The sequence below is a fragment of the Rhamphochromis sp. 'chilingali' genome, assembly GCF_963969265.1.
Source record: "Rhamphochromis sp. 'chilingali' genome assembly, chromosome: 2".
NCBI classification, from domain to species: domain Eukaryota; kingdom Metazoa; phylum Chordata; class Actinopteri; order Cichliformes; family Cichlidae; genus Rhamphochromis; species Rhamphochromis sp. 'chilingali'.
In genome coordinates this window covers 10678287-10691968 of record NC_137930.1, presented here as the reverse complement: position 1 = coordinate 10691968, position 13682 = coordinate 10678287, and the positions used below count along the sequence as shown (strand labels likewise).

The 13682-nt window shown below is 42.0% G+C and overlaps 1 pseudogene across 1 annotated transcript; it reads right to left on the bottom strand.

The window, feature by feature from the left end:
- Positions 1-1321: 1321 nt before the first annotated feature.
- LOC308392751 (E3 ISG15--protein ligase HERC5-like) lies at positions 1322-11638 on the bottom strand (annotated as a pseudogene). The gene is made up of 15 exons: positions 11568-11638; positions 11216-11312; positions 9646-9776; positions 9329-9453; positions 8582-8640; positions 8336-8454; positions 8165-8224; positions 7966-8071; positions 6901-6999; positions 6310-6478; positions 6073-6213; positions 5799-5968; positions 5540-5603; positions 5380-5450; positions 1322-1520 (listed from the first exon to the last, which is right to left on the bottom strand). The product of its transcript is annotated as an E3 ISG15--protein ligase HERC5-like (transcript).
- Between the last annotated feature and the right edge of the window lie 2044 nt (positions 11639-13682).

Here is a 13682-nt window from a genome sequence, read left to right as displayed (position 1 = left end):
GCTTGGGAATGCTTGGACAAGGCCCCCTGTAGGTCAAGAAAGGAGTAGATGAGGACGGGGGTGGAGTTGGCAGTGGTTGCAATGGAGGGGTGTGTGCTCTCGGAGGCGGCGCTGGAGGGTAGGTGATCCTTGGCTGAGGAGAAGTGAACCCTGGCCTAGATTCATGTGGGGGGATGATCTGACTCTCCTGTGCAGCCATAGACTCCCTCTTCAGATCCTGGAGCTCTTTCAGCATCGTATCGATGCGGTCCGCAACTGGACCCTGGCTGGAGACAGACTCCTCCTTGAACACAACAGGAGGAGGTGGTGGAGGCCAGTCCTCTTCCTCTTCAGCAGGGGGTGGCTGGAGATGAACAGCAGGGACTCTGGGCGGTGGACTGAGCTGCAGACTCTCTGCACGGTCCAGCAACTGCAGCAAACTAGCATGAAGGGCCTGGAAATTAGCCAGCCCGGCTCTCATCTCGTCATGCGACTGCTGGAACAGGAACCTTTCACGCTGTATATCTTCTAACTCTGCTCTCAATGGTGTGACATGGCCGTGTGAGCCGTCATCAGAGGGATCAGACGGAGGATGGTGGGAAGAACGGTTGTCGCCTCCTGTCCCACTTTCCTCCTGGTAACCTGCACCAAGCCCAGGGAAGTCAGTCTCATAAGCTTCATAGCGGAGGGGACGACGTACATTACGCCGTGGGCGCGCACCAAGAGCTGAGAAGTTCTGAATATCATCCATCTTGTTAGGGTAGAAGCAGCTTATATCCGGCTCGAAGGACCATTAATGTTGGGTAGATAGCTTGTACTGGAAGGACTGTAAGGTGCTTGTTCAGGTTTGCAGCTACCACTCCCCGGAGTGTCGGCCAGAACACTGCTCAAGGCCCGGATGAATGTTCAGAAGGGAGACAATGAAGACACCGAGGATAGTGCAGACTCTTGTATTGACTTCACACAGTTGAAGGTAACAGGGATTGTCAGAGGAGCAGGTATTGCATACAGGTTTAGGTGCGTGGGCATGGGTGTGTGTGTGTGTGTGTGTGGTCTGTTGCTCATTAATGCACACTTCTCACGGAATAACCAATTCTCTGCCGGTAATCTGGAGCAGAAAAGCTCAGGTGCTTTGCCCACGTTTCTCCCTGGACATAGTCTCTCATACAAAGCGGTGGGGTGACCTCTACTGGCCACTCTAAAAACTACAGGTGAACTAACAACTGAACAGAATAAAACCATAACTACAGGGCCTTTTGTACAGTTAGATATACCAAAGATAACTCATTCACAATAATGGGATGTGATAAAAGAATTGCAGACAAATTACATCTTTGTATCACTAACAGCTGTTTATCTGTTTCAGCTTTTCCCAGTCACTGAAGTCTTTGCCCACCATCACTTCTTGCAGCTCCTTTGGCCTGAAGAGTTTCACCAAATCCTGCTCACACACCAGGAAGAAGCCTCTCTTGAACTCCTGAAACACATTCTCCACTGATGTGTTGAAGGCATGATTCACGTAGGCATCCACAAACTCCTTCCTGTTTGGAAGATAAAAGTAGTGATTTACATCCACACTTTGGTCAAATCATGAACTGTTCTGTTCCATTTTGTTTAAAGAGTGGTCGCTTTATATCTCTGCCACTGATATTTTACTGTGGTTACTTGGCCCATGGTAATTCATTGTGTAGAAACCTGAAAATTAGTGGTGTGCTTCAAGGATATGCATTTGACCTCTTTCTGTTAGATGCTTCACATTGGCCACAAAAGAGTTTATGTAATAAAGCTTTGTTTCTATGTAGATGATATGCAGTTATATATTTCTGTAAGCTGACTTTACAGATCAGCTGCCTTTGTAGGCTGATGTAGAGTTATTAGATTAGATCATAATAAGTTATGACTTGTTATTATCTATAGCATGAAATCTTTTTTTTCAAATATATGTCCCAGCTTTCATCACTTGTGACTCTATTGTACTACTGTACTCTTGCTTCTTCAAATCGTGTTAAGGAAACCTCAGACTGCAGTAATTAGGGATTTACTGACACCAGGTAAGCAATGTTTAGTGTAAAATACACATTTTTATTGTTCCAACAAATAACCAATGTTACATATGTTAAAGATTTGTTATTGGAAATAATTCAACCCCACCAGAATTAAACAAAACACAAAGAATAAAGTGATAAATAATACAGAAGTGCTCTATTGGATTGTATTACATAGTCAGATGTTTATAGCAATATAGTAGTTATAAAGCAATACATTCTCCTGTTCATGTTTGTCTGAGCATAAAAATTAGATTTGATTCATAAGAATTATAATGCAGCAGTAACTTAAATTATTGGATAAATTATGACATTAAGAAAAGTCAGATAATTCTAAAGTGCCTTATGATGCTGATGCTGTTACACAGCTGTCTTATGTGGGGATGTTGAATTTTTTGCATTTGCTATAGTGTAATATTATTGTAATACAGTGTAAATTATCCTGAGGTACCACAGGAAAAAAAAAGATGAGTTCCAAGAGTAAAAATAAATCTCATCCCTCCTCCTCGGCTCAGACACAGTGCACGCTCCTTTAGAGCTGCATACGATCCACCATCACAGTGTGAATTCTGTATCTGCTAGCAGGGCCTCTGTCAGTCTGTCTCACATGATCTCCTTAGTTGAGTAAAAAGGCAGATACAGATTAGAGTGACATGTCTCTGACTCAGGGAAGTGCTGATCACAGGTGCCGCTCTGAATAGCAAAAACCTTCATCTTGACCTGGTCAATGACAAAAATAGGAGCTCTCCTGTAACCAGTCAGGAACCCTGAAGAACAACAATGGAAAGAAAATATAATTTTACTTATCTTATTTTTTTTGAAAACTTTTACATACATCTTATCATCATCACATCACAGGAAAAAGTATTTTTGCATATTTGTCACATTTATGTGTAAAAAGTAAATACAAAACACAATTGTTAATTTATAATTTCATTCATTAAGGGAAAAAAATATTCAAGCCTAGCTGGCCCTATGTGAAAAAGCAATTGACCTCTAAATGTATTAACTGGTGGAAGCATCCTGGCAGCAAGAACTGCAGTCAAGTGTTTGTAATAACTGGTAATGAATCTTTACATAGCTTTGGGAGGAATTTTGGCCCACTTTCCTTGGCATACGTTTTTGTACTTTGAACAAGCATAATAAAAACAGAATTAGGGCTTTTTTTTAAAGGCTTAACGAGGCTATGAAGAATCTTTCATTTCCATCCATCCATCTTCATCCGCTTTATCCGAGGCCGGGTCGCGGGGGCAGCAGTCTAAGCAAAGAGGCCCAGACCTCCCTCTCCCCAGCCACCTCCTCCAGCTTATCCGGGGGAACTCCAAGGCGTTCCCAGGCCAGCCGAGAGATATAATCTCTCCAGCGTGTCCTGGGTCTGCGCCGGGGCTCTAGAATTCGCAATTTACAGTTTACAGGTGAAGATTTTTCCGCAATTTTTGTGAATCGCCTGTTTTTAACTTAAATGGGGCATGCCTGGAACACCTCACCCAGGAGGGCCCATCCTTGTCAGATGCCCGAACCACCTCAACTGGCTCCTTTCGATGTGGAGCAGCAGCTGCTCTACTCTGAGCTCCTCCTGGATGGCCGAACTTCTCACCCTATCTCTAAGGGAGAGGCCAGCCACCCTTCAGAGGAAGCTCATTTCTGCCGCTTGTATCCGCGATCTCGTTCTTTTGGTCACTACCCACAGCTCGTGGCCATAGGTGAGGGTAGGGACGTAGATCGACCGGTAAATTGAGAGCTTTGCTTTTACACTCAGCTCCCTCTTCACCACGACGGACCGGTGCAGCGTCTGCATTACTGCAGCTGCAGCCCCAATCCGTCTGTCGATCTCCGGCTCCCTTCTCCCATCACTCACAAACAAGACCCCGAGATACTTGAACTCCTCCACTTGGGGCAGGAACTCATCCCCGACCCGGAGTGGGCACTCCACCCTTTTCCGGCTGAGAACCATGGCCTCAGATTTGGAGGTGCTGATCCTCATTCCCGCTGCTTCACACTCGGCTGCGAACCGTTCCAGTGTGAGCTGGAGGCCCTCACCCGATGAAGCCAACAGAACCACATCATCCGCAAAAATCAGAGATGAGATTCTGAGGCCACCAAAGCGAAAGCCTTCTGCCACTTGGCTGCGCCTAGAAATCCTGTCCATAAAAATTATGAACAGAACCGGAGACAAAGGGCAGCCCTGGCGGAGCCCATCACCCACCGGGAACGAGTCCGACTTATTGCCGGCAATGCGAACCAAGCTCTTGCAACGGTTGTATAGGGATCGAATGGCCCGTAGCAATGGGCCAGACACCCCATATTCCCGCAACACCTCCCTCAGGACACCCCGAGGGACACGGTCGAATGCCTTCTCCAAGTCCACAAAACACATGTAGACTGGTTGGGCAAACTCCCATGCACCCCACCCTCAAGTATCCTGGAGAGGATAAAGAGCTGGTCCAGTGTTCCGCGACCAGGACGAAAACCGCATTGTTCCTCCTGTATCCGAGGTTCGACTAACGGACGAACTCTCCTTTCCAGCACCCTGGCATAGACTTTCCCAGGGAGGCTGAGGAGTGTGATCCCCCTGTAGTTGGAACACACCCTCCGGTCCCCCTTCTTAAAGATGGGGACCACCACCCCGGTCTGCCAGTCCACAGGTACTGCCCCTGATCTCCACGCAACATTGCAGAGGCGTGTCAACCAGGACAGCCCTACAACGTCCAGAGCCTTCAGGAACTCAGGGCGGACCTCATCAACACCAGGGGCTCTGCCACCAAGGAGTTGTTTAACTGCCTCAGTGACCTCGCCCCCGGAGATTGGCGGGTCATTCCCCTCATCCCCAGACTCTGCTTCCTCCTCGGAAGACGCGTCAGTGGGATTAAGGAGGTCCTCGAAGTCCTCGAGGTCCTTCCACCGCCTGACAATTTTCTCAGTCGACGTCAGCAGCGCTCCGCCAGCACTATACACAGTGCAGGTAGAGCACCGCTTTCCCCTCCTGAGACGCCTGACGGTTTGCCAGAATTTCTTCGAGGCAGTCCGAAAGTCTTTTTCCATGGCCTCTCCGAACTCCTCCCACACCCGAGTTTTTGCTTCAGCCACTGCCCGAGCCGCATTCCGCTTGGCCTGTCGATACCTGTCGGCTGCCTCCGGAGTCCCACAGGCTAACCAAGCCCGATAGGACTCCTTCTTCAGCTTGGTGGCTCCCTTCACCTCTGGTGTCCACCATTTGGTTCGGGGATTACCATTCACATAGGCCTCCACAAACTCCTTCCTGTTTAGGAGGGAAATTTTTAAATCAGCAAATATTTCACCGAGACAAAGGTGCTGCAGATGAACCTCACAAGCACGTCATGTTTTATATGCTTACTTATTTTGACTTGTCAGTGGCTTTCCAGGAGTTTGAGGATCCAGGTCAACATCTATTCCATCCCAGTTTATCTGTAAATTAGTTATAAATCAGATGAGTTTAGCTGCAAAACCTGAGAATGAGACAGATTACTGATCATCTTCTATAGTAAAACACATACCCAAAAGTCCATGTAGAGATTATCCAGAACATCATCTTCATAGTTTAAGATGGTCTGCAGAGTCCTTTAAAGAAATTAAAACAAAAAGTTGTATTAAAAGAAGTTCAACTATGTACATTTTACAGCAGTCACAAGTTACTGTAACTTTTGACACACGACAACTTAAAATACATCCATCCATACATTTTCTTCTGCTTGTCCGGGGCCAGGCTGTGGGACCAGCAGCAGCATGTGTTACTGAAATGAAATGGATACTTACCGTCGTACAGTCGGGCTGAACTCCATCATATCCTCCAGTGTCGGCTCTAAACTGAGTAGCTTCTTGAACAGAACCAGTGGGAATGGTAAGTGTATGATACACTGGTTGTACAAGGCCAAGCCACACAGTAGTCCAAACAGGAAGAAGTTTCTCTTGCTCTCTTCTGTTGCCTGCATTAATAAAAGTTCACTTTGGTTCTATTATTGCTTATCGTTAAAATTTCAATCCTTTAACCAATTTTATACAGTTGGTGGGCTCAGTTTTAAAGTCTTACATTGGAGGGAAACCATGCCAGGGTTTTGGAGTCATTGAGCATGAACATCCCAGATTCTTCTGACACCATTTTAAGAAACAGGTGGTGAAAAAGGTCTCGTTTGTAGACATCTTTGGTGTTTGGGTCCTCATCAAAATGGACCTGAGAAATAGAAATATTAGAGATGCTTCTGGAAAGAACAGTTGCAGAAGAATGGCTATGCATTAATCATCAGGGGAAAATCAATCAAATATTCACCACAAGGTGGCTTCTTGAAGTCGCTGTGAGGAGCAGCTGCCAGCTCTCTGAAGGTGCTTTCGAAAAGTGATGCGCGCTGCAGCTGCAGTTTAAAAAATTTGGGTTTTGACTGGGGAATCCATCCGTAAGGAAAAACAAAAAGCATCTGTGGAGGCGCCTGCTGTTCATTCTGCACGACAAAACAAAGTATCATGATTTTAAAATAAATTCTCTATTTAAATTCCAATTGTGATGTATATAAGGCAGCTGGTGAACCAAGTGAGCTAGACTGGCTCTTGCTTCTGTTCTGAGGTTCTGAAACTGACGCCTGCCTGAACTGTGAGTGAAAAGAGTGCTGAGAGAACTAAAACAAATAAAACAACAAAATGTTGGAATCTTCTGCAGCACTGAGGGCAGCTGCTGATTTATGATTGTATTCTGTTAGTTTATTTTCTGTTGTGACTCCTTTGTTTTTTATAGATGGTTGTTTTGTCTGTTATATAAAACTGCTGAATAGTGTAGCTTTAAAGTGCGATCACTAAAACACACTAATGCAGACTGGAAAATTACAAATTCTGCTATTGTTTTCCTGTAACAGGGTGGTGAAGTTACCTGAGTGAATGCAGAATTCATGTCAAAAACCAGCTTCTTTGATTTCAGATCCATCACAAATGGGTACTTGCAAAGAATCACAGGCAGATCATCTGCATTCTAGAAAAACAAAAAAACAACCCACATAAACAGTTAGTGAGCTTAACAGTGTGTTAACATGAATGAGTCATTTTCTGGGTTGACTGCCATCTTAGCAGGTTCAAAGTACTTGTTGTCAGCTGACCTCACCTTGAGTTTTGACTTTGTTCGCCAACGTTTGAGATCCTCCTTTAGAAACATCTGGCTAAGCTCGAGGCAAAAAGTTGTTTCTGGGATTTTCTTGTTTATCTCATTGGTCTTAAAACAAGAAGTGGTAGTATTTGTTATACTGGCTGTGTGAAAATCCAACTTTTTTTTGTTGAAAAGCTGAGCAGTAATACATTTAATTAATTTTTGATCATTTCTGATACTGACATAGTACATATGCTGGAGGATTAGCAGTACGTTTCTGGCTTGAGCGTTGCAAGAAGCAGACTTAAAGATTGGGATCCACGAGAGGGCCGTCTTTCACACCTGAACATATCTGATCGTGTCGGAGGGTGACAGTGAGGACCACCATTCCCCTGAGGATGACAAAGTTACAGTCAGCTCTTCACTGGCTGATATCATGGTTTAAGAAGTCTAGAGTGTTCGTTAGAATAAAATGCTATCATTTAATACATTGATGCATTTAAACAGTATATACTAATCCAATAAATACACTTTTAATAGACGTGCTGAAGGTTTTAAAGTTCTTAAAGTCTGCCTAAATGGTAGCAGCGACTGCATCAGCAAGCTTTTTGCTCTGTTGCCATCTGCATTTCTCTATGCATGCATGCAGACGTTCATTGAGAAGCAGGAAGATCCTCAATCCTTCCACTCCCACAGGGTTCATATCAACAGATGGAAGCAGCTGCAGAACAGCAGTCTCAGCCTGTTGATGCAACTTATTATTAATTAAAGGTTTAATTAAAGTCCACTTCTTACTTTTTTAGTTAATTACTCATCAGGTTACAAACGTGTGTTAGTCACATTCCAGTTCAATACCTCTGCAAAAACAACATCTCGAATCACCAGCTTCTCAAAACTTCACCGTGCAAGTGACAAGTCCAAACCGGAGTACTTTGGTGAAGTTTGGAAATGTTTATCTTTGCTGACATGAAGAAAATGACAAATGTGTATATTCAAATGTTAAATTCAACAGATATAAAGAAGTCGTGATCATGCTCATAAATGGTGTTCTTACCTCCTGTCAAGAAAGCTTTGATTCATACAGGATGGAGATGTGAGCATCCTGTGAATTTCCCTGTGAAGAGTTCATGAGGTTAGTCAGTAACACTAAGACTACAGTGTACATGCTGTGCAGCAAACCAGTTACATACAACAACAATAACAGCTGCTTTTGTGTTAGACTTACTCTTTTAGATTTTTCCACAGCTTTGGATTGTATGCAGAGACCCATTTGTCAATCATGTTATCAATAGAGTGTTCTGTCACCTTGTTCTTTGTGCCACTGCCTGACTCATGATCAGCGCCCTGTGAAAGAAGCAAAGGTTCATGTTTGGTTTAGACACATGACCTCACAAGTAGATATAACTGGTAAAGCCATGTTTACATCCTCCCACAGGTATCCTTACTGCAATGTATGCATTTGTGCTGGTACCTCATTAGGCGTGCATGTTGCAAATGAAGTGTTTCCTCCTGCATAGATGTTAGAAATGTCTAGAATAAAAACAGATGAGAAATTATCTACCTAAGAGTGAACTGTACTGTATGGGATGGTTTTTCAGTTCCAGAAAGAAATATAAGATATAGCGACTTGCTCTTACAGTGGGCTTAATTTGTGACATTTAGGCAATAAACCTTTTTGTTGTTAACTGTGGTTAACTCGGTTATTTGGATCAAATTCAGGTCCAGTTTTATTTGCTTAAATTATTTTTTTTTATCAGCACTTTAAAAACATACAGCAGAAAACCTAAAACCTGCCGTGAGTTCATGACATTTATTTTTAGATTATTTTAAGTTTTCCAGTATTTGATGTGTGGCCAAACATTTTGTCTATGATTATATTCAAGCCCTTATAGTCAGAATTACTAATTATTTTAAACTAAAGCTTTACCCAATTATCTATTGGGCTATTGGCTCATCTGTGTTACACCTGCAGCAAGTGCAAAGCCCAACAGTGCAGCTCCTCACTGGTGTCAGAAGACGCAGTACCTCTGAGTAGCACTTTTTATTGCTGCATAGTGAATATATGTGTGTGTCTTTGTCAGGTTTATAACCTCTATCTATACAGTTGGATGTGACACACCTTAATTATTACTCTAGTAATAAAATTATTTAATTGTTACTGTTATTTTTGTGAAATTGTAAATTGAATCGACTCTTCTGTTCAGATAAATGTATTTACCATGTGGCAGTTGCACAGGTAGTGGCACTGATGCCTGAGTCTCGTCTCCACATCCCAGCTGCCCTTGTTCATTACACCCAAACGAGTACACCTTCTTGGATTCTGTCAGTACCAGTGTGTGACAGCTGATTGAGAAAAGAGTGCATGAAAAGGAAAGTCCACAATGTAAAACATTTTAAACATCTGTGTTGTTGGTGGACCTCAGTATGATCACTCTGAAGATATAAGACAGAAGTTGAAGTTTCCTGTTCGCTCAGCAGTAAACGCTTTTCTTTTTCAATTACAGTATTTATGATATAATTATAATTAAATGTTACCTCCCACATGCAACCTTTGTGACCTTTGCCCCCCAGAGCTCTGCAACAAGCCGAGGACACTGTTCATTTTGTAACGAGTTGTGGCCAAGCTGTCCATATTGACCAGAGCCAAATGTAAACACTGCACCGTCCTGAGAACCAGACAACAGTCCATATTAAATTTTTGCCATGTACATATAGTTATCTCAGGAGTTTGTGGAAAAGCAATCAGAAGCCAAAGAATAAGAAACAAAAAGGCACTTTCATAATTAATGCAAAATGAACAATGATAGTATGAAATTACTGGAATTTCTTCTTATTAAAAAACAGACAAATAAAAGAAACCTCAGTATAAATAACTGGAGTCAACTAGTGCGTTCATGTTCACAGTGTACACACGGGTGCTCACACACACAAACTACTCCCTTTTTGGCTCCTACCTCAAAGCACACTGTGCACTGTCGATCTTATGTGCTGCACAATAATGTTTAATATTTAGTATTTACAGTTATATTCCCATATATCATCGTGATGTTGTTTGTTCTATTGCTCTCGTTTTCTTCTGCTTGTTTTCTTTTTTCATTCTCAACAGGTGAAATTAAAAAAGAAAAGAAAACAAAAAACAATAACATGTAATATTTAGTATCTACTGTTAGCTAGTTTATTGTGATTGTGTTGTTTTTATTATGTTGCTCTTTGTTGTTTGTTTTCTCTACTGGTTTTTTATCTCCATACAGGTGATCCAGGTGTTTTGTTTGTTTTTCTTTTTTTTCTTCCCCCCTTTCTCACCATCTCTTCTCCCCTCTATTTTTCTTTCTCTCCCTCTCCCCCAGTCATGTCTGTCCCGTCTTTAAAAAACGAAAATAAAATAAATACATAATTATAATAAAGGGCAATCAAATGGACCAATATGGCAAGGCCATGATGATCCACTTGGTAAACTAAATCCACTTGGCATCTTTCTTGGCCTTCAGACAACAATTCTGATGGCTGAAGATCCAAACAGGACAGGCAAAAAAAAAAGAAAAGTAATTTATATGTCTACAAAACAGGTTCAGTTTGTAACTGAGAGAGTTACAAACAGCTCAGTAGTGCTGAATTATATTTCCAATAAAACACAATTTCATATGTTGTAGTAACAACACACTGCCACAAGATGGCAGCCTAGGCCTACTTTACCATGCTGTTCCAGTAAAAAAAGGAAAAGTGACAGAGCCCTGAAAGAGTGACAGTGACACTTTTTATGAACTCATCTGTAATGTGTCACCTTTTCTGTAGAATGAAAAAGTGCTTCCCTTCTTTTAAAGTAAATACAGGCTTACAAAGATCCTCTAAACATGTTTCTGAAATAATCCTAAACACAATCATTAAATCAAAAATGCAAGAAACAATTTATTTAATCATTCTTTTTAACTTAATTCCTTAACTTAGTAAAAAAAAATAGACAAAAACTTTTCTGCTGTCTCACCTCTGTCAGTTTTCATGCTTTTGCAAGAACAGGTGGAGGTGCAGGTGGAACTTTGACTTCACTGCGGTTTGTATGTGCAGGCAGGAGTGTGACATCTCAGAACAGCAGAGGATTGTCGAGCACAGTGACTCCTGCTGCGACGCCCCTGTCTGACTGTCCTGAGCTCTTGGTCCTCAGCAGACGGCCCACACACTCATTCATCACCATGTCTTTACCCTGCCTGTAAGAAAACCAAGAAAAGGCTAACATTAGAAACAGCCACCAACCAATCCCTTTTACTCCACCACCCAAAAACCAGTGAGAAACACTAGCTAGTATTAACTTGGAATCAAAGTCCACTAATCCCCAGGCTCCCACCATAACATACAGTCCAACACAAACTCCACAAACTGTCTTGCTTCAGCTGACTTTCCTTCACCTTCTCTCCAGACAATCTGTTGTGCTCTTTTCAGCACAAAGCCACACTCCTGCTCACTGATCCTCACCTCTTTTTAACCTAGTCTCAGCAACTTTGTCCCATAGCTCGCACATCCTTTCCACCTCCATCTTTCTTCCCAGCCAACTGATACATATCTTTTGTCCTTCCTTAAAAGCCAGCCTAAGAAATACGATTTTATAAACGCCCGATAAATGAAACTGTCATTTTCAAAAATCGCATCATCCAAATTCATGCAGCGTGGCTAAATTAAGAATGAATAACAAACCCGAGCTTCCTTGCTAACATGATTAACAGCTAAATACTATCACAGTGGAGGTGTAAAATTACTGCTAAAATAGCTCATATGAACTCTGATACTGGACTATGTATTTATCAAAACAAATGATCTGATATTACAAACTAATGATTGCTTTTTACAGTATTAGCCCAGAGTGATGTAAGGCAGGGTGGTTAGTCAGCCATAACCTGCTGACAACTTGTATCTGGTAGCTTTTTCACATCCTGATCAATGTTGTTGTCAAGTGTGTCTCATATACACTATTATCTCAGTCACAGTACAGCATGCATGAATCACAGTAGATACACAGTAATGCAAAACAGCAGGCAGTCATGTATGTGTCGTCACTGTTTTGACTGAGGCTAGCTCATACATGGAATGCAAGCAAATGCTGCATGTGTGTGCAGATCCACACATGCACTGCTTAAACTTCCCTAGTTTAACAAATGGTGAGCAATAAACAGAAGTTTTCAACCTTTTTAAAGATGCTTCTATCCCCCCTGCTGTACCTCCTACTTCTCGCTAAGACTTCAAGACAAACCGTTCTGCTACTGACAAGGCCACTGATACTGTTTTGTCCCTCTCTGGACCCTGAAGACGAGCACAACCACAGAGAAATAAATCAGAGGAATAAAATCCAAATGATATTGCTTACACTGAACAGCAACACCCAGGTGAGGATTATGTACACAGACTGACACAGCGACAGGTCTGTTGTCACTTATATCAGCCAATCAGGGCAAGACTTGGTGTTCCTTTTTTTTTTTCAAAAAGGTCTCAAAGACTTTAGAGTCAGACTTGTTACAGATCATCAACTTTTCTTTAATGTCAGGTGTGTTTCCAGAATCACTAAAAACTGCTGTAATAAAACCTATACTGAAAAAGGACAATCTTGACAAGACACAAATGAACAACTACAGGCCGATCTCAAATCTCCCATTTTTAAGTAAGATCATTGAAAAAGCAGTTTCTCAACAGCTCAATTACTTCTTAAAACAGAATAACTGCTATGATGCCTTCCAGTCAGGTTTTAGACAGAACCACAGCACTGAAACTGCTCTGACCAAAGTGTTCAATGACATATGTCTGAATACAGACAGTGGAAAAATGTCAGTCTTAGTTTTACTGGATCTCAGTGCAGCATTTGATACAGTTGACCACAACATATTACTCAAACGACGGGAGAACTGGGCAGGTCTTTCAGGAACTGTACTAAACTGGTTCAAAACATACTTAGAAAACAGGAAATACTTTGTATCAATAGGTAACTTCACATCTGAGCACACAAGTATCACATGTGGAGTTCCCCAAGGTTCCATCTTGGGACCCTTTCTGTTTAACATTTACATGCTCCCACTGGCACAGATTATAAAGAACAACAAAATAAACTATCATAGCTATGTAGATGACACACAAATATATATCACAATGTCACCAGGAGACCAAGGCCCTGTACAGGCTCTTGGTAAATGCATCGAGGAGATTAATGACTGGTTGTGCCACAATTTTCTCCAGCTAAACAAAAACAAAACTGAGGTAATAGTCTTTGGCGCCAAAGAAAAACGATTACAGGTCACCAGAGAACTTCAATCTATACACCTAAAAACCACAAACAAGGTGAAAAATTTGGGTGTAGTGATGGATGCAGACCTAAACTTAGAAAAACACATTAAGACAATAACAAAATCAGCTTACTATCACCTCAAGAATATTTCAAGGATAAAAGACCTGATGTCTCAACAGGACCTGGAAAAACTAGTCCATGCATTCATCTTTAGTAGGCTTGACTACTGTAACAGCATCTTTACAGGTCTACCTAAAAAATCAGTCAGACAACTACAGCTCATTCAGAAGCTCATTCTGCTGCTTGAGTC